The sequence below is a fragment of the Rhincodon typus genome, chromosome 19 (genome assembly GCF_021869965.1).
Source record: "Rhincodon typus isolate 14 chromosome 19, sRhiTyp1.1, whole genome shotgun sequence".
In the NCBI taxonomy this organism is placed as follows: Eukaryota; Metazoa; Chordata; class Chondrichthyes; order Orectolobiformes; family Rhincodontidae; genus Rhincodon; species Rhincodon typus.
The window spans coordinates 50,147,337-50,158,788 of record NC_063350.1 but is presented as its reverse complement, the minus strand read 5'-3'; the positions used below and the strand labels follow the sequence as shown (position 1 = coordinate 50,158,788).

Genomic DNA, 11,452 nt, shown 5'->3' with positions numbered 1-11,452 from the left:
CAGAGTTAACGTTTCGGGTCGGGTTCTGAGGAAGGGTCACCGGACCCGAAACGTTAACTCTGTTTTCTCCTCCACAGATGCTGCCAGACCTGCTAAGCTTTTCCAGCAACTTTGTTTTTGATCCTGGGAGTTACCTTTGAATAGAAACTCAACTGGACTCACCACATAAACACAGTGGCTACAACAGCAGGTCAGAGGCTAAGAATCCTACAGCAAGTAACTCACCTCCTGCTCCCCATAGCCTGTCCACTATCTGCAAGTCACACGTCAGGAGTGTGATGAAATATTCTCCACTTGCCTGGATGAATGTAGCTCCAACAACACTCAGGAAACTTTACACTATCCTGGACAAAGCAGCCCGCTTGATTGGTACCACATCCACAAACATCCTATCCTTGCACCACTGATGCTGAGTAGAGCAGTGTGTCCCATCTACAATATGAACTTCAGAAAATCACGGTGCCTCCTTAGAGAATACCTTCCAAACCTACAATCACTTCCATCTAGAAGAAGGGCAGCAGATATATGGGAAATCCACTATTTGCAAAGTCCTGTCCAAGCCACTCACCATCCTGCCTTGAAAATATATTGAATGTTCTTAGTGTCACTGGGTCAAAATGCTGGAACTCCCTCCCGAACTCATTGTGGTCCACCTCCAGCACATGCACTGCAGCAGTTCACCACTATAGACAACTCAACACCACCTTCTCAAGGGCAACCAGATGGGCAATAAATGCTGGCCCTGTCAATGATGCCCACGTCCCATGTAGAAATGAGAAAAAATGTTATGTCCTTTATCATGTTGCTGTTTGCATCTACGTTAGAGACTATGTTTCATTACAACATTGCAATACTTAAAAATTGACTTTTGGGGTTTATGCCTCCCAAGGTTGCAAGGGGTGATAAATAAGTGTACGCCTTTCTTTCATTGTTATTTCGCTTACACCTAATTAGTCAAAGTCAATGCCTTCTTATGTTAAGCATTCTTTACACCATACAACCAACCTGCTCACAAACATGTTCAAGGCTCACTTCTCTATTTAACTCATACCCCACAGCCACTGTTGAAATTCTAATTTCACAACACATCACTGACAGTTGAGATCAGTGCAGGAAAAATATTCTCGGACATTTTTACTTCATCATTTCCACATTCAAAACAGTTTTACAAACTCTCTCTTTTCCAAATTGCTTTCATTCCTCTTAGGATATTAACATTTCTGTAAGTGCATTGTGTTTTATTGAACAGCTTTTTGTCGGAACATAGGATGGAATAGAATAATGGACATAATTTGGATAATGAAGTGGTTTCGATCTTTCGACTGCGGTTCTATCCTTTGAGTATTCTACTCGTAGGTCTGTTGTGGTACTAGCAGCTGGTAAAATACTCCAAGGAATTAACTGAATTTGTAAGATCAATTCTGCTGAGTATTGCTGGCTGTAATACCCAGTCTGTTGAATTTCTCTTGCTATTCTCATCATATATTCAGACGTTTCAATGTGTAGACTCTCATTTTCATTCCTTAATTCAATTCATTTTCTTGAGGTTATGCATGCTACAAAATCTGTGGTCCTTTCTCCAGCATGATGCTTAAGCCAAAGACCAGTGAGCTCTAATGTGATCAGATTGCAACAGTCTTATTCAGCGATATTCCCAGAGTCATCCCAAATGACTTCGCAAGCAACTCGAATTGTGAACATTGTATGAACTTATCTTTACTTAATTCCACATTTACTGCCCATTCCTGGTTTTTCCGAGAAGGTGGTGTTGCACAGATTTACACAGAACTACAGGGCACAATCAGGATATTGCAGTAAACTGCTCTGTACTCGCATTTAGCTCAACATGTGGCTCATCCCAACCGTTTTCTTCTAACTCCCAACAACATAACATCCATTTCCCATTCCCTCATGTGTTTTTCTTACATTTCTTTAAATGCAAGTCTTCTGTTTACCTCAAGAACTCCATGTGGTAATGAATTTCACATTCTAACAACTCTCTGGTTAAACAGGATTTTTCCTAAACCCTGTAGAATCCCTACAGTTTGGAAGCAGGCCATTCAGCCCATGAAGTCCACACTGACCCTGTGAAGGGCATCCTATCCAGGCCATCCCTCTATATTTCCCATGGCTAATTCACCAACCCAACACCAAGGACAATTTAGCATGGCCAATCCATCTAACCTGCACATCTTCAGACTGTGGGAGGAAACCAGAGCACCCGGAAGAAACCAATGCAGACAATGTGCAAACTCAACACACCCAGAGGGTAGAATTGAACCTGGCTCCCTAGTGCTGTGAGGTAGCAATGCTAACCACTAAGCCACTGTGTCACTTGTTTCGGTTGCTATAATCTAGCTAATACTTATTACTCTTAGATTTGGACTTCCATACACATTCTAAATTACCAACCCTTTTCACCATCTTAAAGAACCTTATCAGGTTACCCCCTCAAGCCTTCACTTTCCAGAGAAAAAGAGCCCCAGAAAGTTGGGTCTTCTCCCTGAGGTACTATAATCATAGAAGTGAAAAATATTTACAACACAGAAGAAGACCATCGCATCTGTGCTGGTTGACCCACCTCCCAGTTCCTGGTTCAAAGGCTAGGAGTTTAGACAGCCTCCATATTCAAGTGTTTTCCAAAATGCACTGAAGGTTTTGGCATCGGGTAGCAATTTCTGGACTTCTCCACCCTCTGGGTGAAAAAAAAATTCAAACCCTCTCCGACTCTTTTATCAATTCCACAAATTCTATATGCCTACAGTTATTGACTACATCAAGCAAACTTTCCTCATTGACCCTCTTGTTACTGCCACAAAAAAATCAAATCAAGTTTAATTTGTAAGATACAACCTTCTCTTAAAATTCCATACTGACTATCCTTTATTAAAGCTGTGCTTCTCTAAAAACAATGAGTTGTTCAGAACTTTTTTCAAATAATGAGGCCACCACCAAGGTCAGTGTGATTGGTCTGCAATTACTTAGTCTATCTAATCCGTGGGACAGTGTCAGAGCAGCACAGAGGCGGTCAACAGAAATGATACTGAGCTGGAGCCAAGAGTTGTCAGCTCACACATGTAAGTCTGCTGTATTACTGAGAATTGCTTCCTGAGGAAAATCAACTGGGGCAAGACAGGATTCTTGTGAAGCTCAGGGGGAGTAATCTGGAAAAAGGAGAAGAACTTGAAGATATACTAGCTGTTTTAGGGGAAGATAGAAGCAAAAGGCTCTAAACACAAGGGGGAGAATGGCAGGCTTGATTTATTGACTGTCATGGAGAGGTCGAGGAAGGAGCAATAAAGAAACTTGCTGAGTCCTTTTGAAGCCGAGAAGGTCAAATTTGCCTTACACATTTGTCAGCAGATGTATTACTTTTACAAAAGTGTCTAATTCAGCCTTTTTATCCTACACTCCAATTTCCACTGTTTATACTGCACGCAGAGCAAATGTTGTCTCTGTCCGTTGACAAAATAATTCATGTGAGTCATGTTAAAACTGAGGTTTTGTGGCAATGAATAATCAACTGATCCAATTGCAAAACACATTAAAAAGAAACTGTATGAATGAGTCATCCAAGAACTAAATGGGGTCTGGTATCATTCACAGAGCATTGCAGCTACTCAGTCAGACAAGTTAAAGAGCTTCATAACTAACCTTCACATTTAAGTTATGACACTTTATTGACTCTCTGTAACAGGCCAATGGAAGGGGGATGGTGTTGAAGGGGGCATTCTTTGCAATTTCCACTAACTACCAGACCTGTTGTTAGGCATTCGGATTCTTTATCCATTCTTTGTTTGAATTTAGTTTCAAATCATTTAACATCACCACCAAAACGGAATCGTGATCAAATATATTTCTTTAGGGGAGGGAATGGATTTAAAAAGAACATGAATCAGAGGATGAAAGATTATTTTAATGAGCATCAACAGTTTGTTATAAATGTTCTGCGATAGAAGCTCCATGCTGTTACTAACTTTGTGCCACTATCATCAGTATTATTTTCTGTTATCTCCTACATTTTCCTGATTACCTGAAGGTCTTTTATTTTTAGTACAAGTTATAAGGATTCAAATTATGTAATTAGTCACTGGTTATTTTGTTGTCCAAATATTAAACTTGGTTATAATCGCAATAATCCACTATTAGACTGTTTAGAATAACTGCCCTGAATATCAAGGCAGCATTTGACTTAGTGTGGCTTCAGGGAACTCCAGCAAAGCTTTAGTGAATGGTGTCTACCTCAAAGGAAGATGGTGGTTTTGGTTGGACATCAATCAGCTCAGCTCCAAGACCTCTCTTCAGTTTAGAGATCTTATGAAACACCTCTGGAGCAGGTGGGATTTGAACCCAGGTCTCCTGGCTCACAGACAGGAATATGAGTGTCCTTGGCTGAACTATCTCCAGTTGCTTCATCAGTGACGTTCACTCCATCTGGAGGCCAGAAGTGGGGATGGTCACTGATGATGACATGAAGTTCTGTGCCATTCATGATTCCTCAGATACTGAAGCAGCCTGTGCCTGTATGCTGTAAGACCTGGACAATATTCAAGCTTGGGCTGATGAGTGGCAATTAACATTTACACCACATCAAAGCCAGATAATGACCATCACCAAAAGAGAGAATCTAACCATTGCCCATCGACATTCAAAGGCAATACCATCCCTGAGTGCCCTACTATCTAGACTTCTACCCAGTTCGGTGGGTTAACATTGATCAGAAACTGAACCAACTTAGCCATGTAAATACAATAGTAACAACAGCAGATCAGAGATTAGGAATCTGCAGCGAGTAACCCACTTCTTGTCTCAGAAATAAAAACCGAAAGAACTGCGGATACTGTAAATCAGGAACAAAAACAAAGTTGCTGGAAAAGCTCAGCAGGTCTGGCAGCATGTATGAAGGATAAGACAGAGTTAACGTTTTGGGTCCGGCGGCCCTTCCTCAGAACTGGTTGGATGGGTGTAGCTTCAAAAACCTTGACAGTATACAGGAAAATGTATCCTACTTAATTGACACCTTAGCGACCACCTTTAGCAGCCAATCCTTACACCATTGATGCACACTTGTAGCACTGTGTAGCTTTATACATCTACAAGATGCTCTGCAAGAACTTCCCAAGGCTTTTCCGACACGACCATCCAAACTCACTACTATCCAGAAGGCCAAGGGGTGTAGATGCATGAGACTACCACTGCTTGCAAGTTCCCCTCCAAGCCACACACTATCCTGGTTTAGAACTAATTGATTTGATTTATCATTGTCACATATACTGAGATACAGTGAAAAGTATTGCTGTATGTGCTAACCAGACAAATCATACCTTACATAAGTACATCAGGGTATTCGAACAGAATGCAGAATATAGTGTTATAGCTACAGAGAAGGTGCAGAGAAAGATTGACTCTAATATATGAGAGGTCCATTCACAAGTCCTGATAACAGTGTTCTTAAATCCATTGGTATGTATTTTCAAATATTTGTATCTTCTGCCAGATGGAAGAGGGTGGAAGAGAGTATAATCAGGATTAGAGGGGTCTTTGATCATGTTGGCTGCTTTTCCAAGGCAGTGGCAAGTGTAGATGGAGTCAAGTGGAGGAAGGCTGGTTTTTGTGATCGACTGAGCTGTGTTAACAACTCTCTAATTTCTTGCAACCTTGAGCACAGCAGTTGCCATACCAAGCTGTGATGCATCTAGATAGGATGCTTTCTATGGTGCATAATATATATCAGTAAGAGTCATTGTGGACATGCCAAATTTCTTTAGCCTTCTGAGGATGTAGAGGTGTTGGTGTGATTTCTTGACTGTAGTATTGATGTGAATGATCCAGGATAGATTATTGGTGATATTTACTCCTAGGAACTTCAAGCTCTCGAACACCTCCACCTCAGCACCATTAATACAGACAGGGGTGTGTTCTCCACTTCGCTTCCTGAAATGAATGACCATCTCCTTCATTTTGCTGACATTGAGGGAGAGATTGTTGTCTTTACACTATATATCTTACCTCACCAAATCTGTTGGGCCAAAATCCAAGAATACCTTCCTAACACTGCTGTTATTGTGCCTTCACCTTAAAGACTAGTGCTTCAAAAGTCAGCTCACTACCACCTTCTCCAGGGTATTTTCAAATGAACAATGAATGTTGGAATAGCCAGCAACGCCAACATCCCACGAACAAATAAGAGAAAGGCTGAAATTTGAACTGAAATTCCGGTTTGCATGAACATGTAGATTTAAATAAACAATCCGTTCACAGCTGGGATTCTGAAGTGAAACAACTCAAATTGGTCATGCAAGCACGCTCTGTGTCTCCTAACCTGCTCTGTGTCTCCTCATCTTAATTGTTGAAGAATCATGAAGTTAAATCAGATAAATACAAGAAATGCCTGGATTGAGAAATGGAAATCTCTTCATTGCTGAGCTAAGCTTGTTCTTTTACGGTTACGATTTAAGTACAAAACTGACTCAAACCGAAAGAACTGCGGATGCTGTAATCAGGAACAAAAACAAAGTTGCTGGAAAAGCTCAGCAGGTCTGGCAGCATCTGTGAAGAAAAAAAACAGAGTTAACGTTTCAGGTCTGCCGACCCTTCCTCAGAACTTTTTCTAATCCGAAAAATGTATATTCTCATTTCCAAGCAGTGCATTCCTGATGTGAAAACTCATTGTGAGAAAAAAGTTTTTTTTTAAATCTCACATCGCAAATAGTATATTTGCAAATCACTTTAAATCTGTGACCTCTTATTCTAGATCCTATTAAGGGTGGAAACAGTTTTCCCAATCTATTCTATCCAGTATGTTCATGATTTTGAAAACTTCTATCAAATCTTCTCTATACCTTCTTTTCTCCAAGGAGAATAGGTCCAATCTCTCCAATATACCCTCATAACTGAAGTTTTTTATCACTAGAATGATGTTTGCAAATCTCTTGTGTTCTGTCTGATGTGTTCACATCCTTCCTAAAGTTTAGTGCCCAGAACTGTTCATAATACTCAAGCTGATGTCTAACAAATGTCTTATGCAAGTTTAGCATCACCTGCTTGTTCTTGTACTCTAGGCTCCTATTAATAAAGCCGAGGATATCGTCTGCTTATTAATTGTACCCTCTCTCCATCTGTCCTCCAATTCTTCAATGATCTGTGCAGGTATACACCATGTCCTGTGGTCTTGCACCCCTATTAGAACTGCGTCATTTGTATTTTATTATATGTTCTTCTTCCTATCAAAATGCATCACGTTATACTTCTCTGCATTGAACTGTATATGCTACCTGTGCGTGCACCCCATCAACTTGTCAATGTCCTCTTGATGTTCAATACCATCTGCTCATAGTTTTCAATTCTTATAAATTTTGTATCACTCTCAAACTTTGAAACTTTCCCCTGCACACCAAGATTTAGAACATCAATACATATCAGGTAAAGCAATCATCCTAATTCCAACCCCCAGGGAACTCCACTTCAAACATTCCCCCAGTCCAAAAAATACTCATTGATACTGTCTATTTCCTTTTATTCCATGAACTATAATGTCTTTCAAAGTCTGTTGTGTGGCACTGTATTGAACACCTCTGGAAGTCCATGTACATCATATCAACAACATTATCCTCATTGGCCCTATTTCTTATCTCTTCAAAAGTTAATAAAACAACAATTCCACTTTAGAAACCCTTGCTGGTTCTTTCTAAGATAACCATATTTTTCCATGTGACTATACCCTATTCCAAATAATTGTTTCCAGAAGTTCTCCAACCACTGAAGTTAACTTGATATCTGTAATAGGCACTCTTTTCTTCTTTGACTTAATTTCCATCTCCTTCATCATTCTGGGAGCTCAATGTTTTGTTTACCTTATCTTTGCCTTTTGAGAGAATATGTCTCAACTGTACCCAAACTATTTCCCCTTTAAAGTAAACCCATTATTCAGTTTCTGAATTCTGAATTACAGGAAAGATGTGGAAGCGTTGGAAAATGTGCAGAGGAGATTTACCAGGATGTTGCCTGGAATGGAGGGAAGGTCTTACGAGGAAACGTTGAGAGAACTAGTGCTTTTCTCTTTAGAACGACGAAGGATGAGAGGTAACTTGATAGAGGTGTACAAAATGATCAGAGGTATAGATAGAGTAGACAGCCAGAGACTTTTTCCTAGGGTGGAGGTAGCTATTACGAGGGGGCATAGTTTTAAAGTGAGTGGAGGTAGATACAGGGGAGACGTCAGAGGTAGGTTCTTTACTCAGAGAGTGGTCGGGGCGTGGAATGCATTGCCAGAGAGGGTAGTGGAGTTGATCTCATTAGGGTCATTTAAACGGCTATTAGATAGGCATATGGATGATAGTATAAGGTAGGGCTGGAGGTTAGATAGACCTTAGGATTAGGATAAAAGTTCGACACAACATTGTGGGCCAAAGGGCCTGTACTGCGCTGTACTGTTCTATGAATTCATTATTTCCCCAGAAGAATGTCCTGCAGCTGCTCCCTGACCTCATTAACACTGACACCAGAAGCAATATACCATCCTGGACTCACGTCTACAGCCACAGAAAAATCCCTAAGTAAGAGTCCTCCAATCACTATTACTCTTCCTTTCTACTTCCATTTCTCCCACACAGCCAAGTCACTCATGTTGCCATATATGCAGCTCTATTTACACTCCCTTAAGGAACTGATGCCCTTATCAGTTTCCAAAACAGAAAACTAATGTCCGAGTGGGGCCTATGGGGAGTCCTTGCAGTAGACCATTTTGAACAAGAAAATTATAGCAAGTCAATAAAATTCCACTGGCCTTTATGCAGCAGGGTCCACTGTTAGGTGCCTCAATACAATTGTAACACTCTTAATATGTACAAAATACATTGAATGTCAGGCATTTCCTGTAAAGTACTTCTTAACCCTCAGCATCAAATTCTGAGATAATCCACATGACCTCTGTCGCATTCAGGCAAAATCTTCCTCACTCTAGCCATGCACCCGAACTGTGAAGAAATGTGAAATATATAAAAGTATATGAAGAAAGATACAAAAGTGAGCCTCAAGTTGGATAAATCCATAGAAGAGCAAATACAAGTAAAATAGGTGAAATGGCCTCATTTGATACTGCAGTATCTGAGAGTCTGTAGAAATACAAAACTTGGTGGTTAAAACCTGTGACATGTACTTGGGGCTCAGGTACCAGACACAAAAACACTGGAACTTGCTCAAGATTTATGACCTTGTCTAAAACACTTGATTGTCTTAATAGGCTTGAAGCTTTTTTTTGTATCCACAGTGTCTATTACAGTGATAGTTGACAGACTGTGCAGCTGTAGAATAAGTTGTGACTGAGGATAGGTGGTTTGATTGAAGGCGGAGACTACAGGGCCTTCAAACAAATTGTCATTCTCAATTACAAACTTCTCACAACCAGGAGTTCATTGGGTTTTGATTTTTTCATTGTTCTTATGTTCTTGTCAAAGTGAAGGATGTCACCACCAAGGAATTGAATCATTTCCACTTTAAGCACCCTCTTTCAGCATTCAACAGTCCTACATCAGGTACGTTGCAGCCAGATGTAAAATAAAGCACATTCACTCTCACACTCCCCTACTCGTACTCTTCTTTCTTTCACTCATTTGTCCTTTAACCCCCTCATGCACTGCACTGTCTCACTTGCTTTCCCTTTCTAACACTTGTGCTCTCCTTATGTTTATATTTTGTTGGTCTCTCACTCAATCTCCTGTGTTTTTTTCCCTTGCTGCTCAATTGCTTTCTCACTTGAATGTGGTCTCTCTAATACTCAAGGTGCACTTAACATTTGAACTATCTAATATCTCATGTATTTGGCATTTCCCAAGGAAGTGAGTTCTCTTGTTCAATTGTAATGTCCTAAACTAATTGTGCTCCTGTCTCCAAATAGATCCCTATCTTTCTTTGCTTCAATATTTATCTACTTTTTATTGCAGTTTAATCAGCACGAGGCTGTGTGAGGTACCATTTTAAACCAGAACACCAAAGACATCAGAAAACATATGGAATGTGCTACCTGAAAGAAATGGTGGTGGAACCAGGTCCTTTCACAATATTAAGAAGCATCTGGATGAGTACTTAAAATGCCAGGGCACAGTTGACTATAGATCAAGTGCAGGTAAATGGGATTACATTGCAAGACTCAAAAATAAATAAAAGGAGCCTCAACAAACTTTGAAAATTTTCAGATTATGGACCATTCATTTAAATGTCATGCTGTCTCCATTAGATTTGGAGTTCTTGGAATGTTGAACCTAGAACATGGAGATCAGACCAGGTAAGAGCAAGTAATTCTCAGTGGAGATAGTAGGAACTGCAGATGCTGGAGAATCCGAGACAACAAGGTGCAGGGCTGGATGAACACAGCAGGCCAAGCAGCATCATAGGAGCAGAAAGGCTGATGTTTCGGGCCTAGACCCTTATTCTCAGTGGATTTCCTTTAGTTAGCCAGGATACCACTTTGCAGAACTGAGGTATCCCTGTGGTTTTGGTTTCAAAACACTTTGGGGAATTTGAGCCCACTGCTGCTATGACACCATTGCCCACATCTGTCAAGGAATTGTTCAAAAACAAGTGTGGAGTTAAAACAAAACCGTGCTAAGTATTTCAGAGTGCCTGGTAACATAGCTATTATAGAAGTCGTGTTGTATGATCAATTTCTCAAACTATAATTTTCACAACTGGATGCCTATCATTGAGCATTTTTGGCTGGCTCCAAATGTTTTTCAAATGCAACAAAATGTTTACATGAGGAACTAATGATTTGGGGATAAGGTTTTGTAGAGGAGTTATTGATGGGGTGGTTTTCTTTCCCATGGTGGGTGTGAGATAGGTTGACAAGGAGAGGAAAGGGCAAAAGCTGATGGATCACGAGGGTATGAGTTGGCATGAATTCGAATATGGTCTATAAAAATTCATGGGGATTACTGGAGGAATGGGAGCACAGAGTTTAGGGACTATGAGAGATGGGTAAATGGCCATTGATTGTCAGTGAATATTATAAAGGGCTATGGGGTATAGATATATGGGCATTGACTAGCACTGGGAATTAAGGAGTCAATGAGAATGGGTAGAAGGGAAGAGTGTGGTTTGGATGAGGCATGGGTGCATGTGGGGGTGAGGAGGAGTGAGCAAGATGAACATTTTGTTTTTTTATTTCAACTACAATGCTAAGCCCCTAAGGCAAACGTTCTGTCCAGTCTATCTTGACCACTGGCAGCCTCTTAGGATCTTCCAGTGCTATTCAGCTTGACTCCAAATTCAGCCTTCCTATGGGAAGTGTGATCAGCCAGGCCTGTGGAGCTGGGATTTTTCCCACCATTGCAAAGCTGAACTCGAATCATGGGGAGCTTGAGATAACAAGGTGTAGAGCTGGATGAACACGGCAGCATCATAGGAGCAGGAAGGCTGACATTTCGGGCCGAGACCCTTCATCAGAAATGGGGGA

The 11,452-nt window shown here is 40.7% G+C and overlaps 1 protein-coding gene across 1 annotated transcript in view; it reads right to left on the bottom strand.

The window, feature by feature from the left end:
• Window positions 1–11,452, bottom strand: part of LOC109912267 (cadherin-22-like) — a 574,381-nt gene that overhangs the window by 134,695 nt on the left and 428,234 nt on the right. The window lies entirely within an intron of this gene.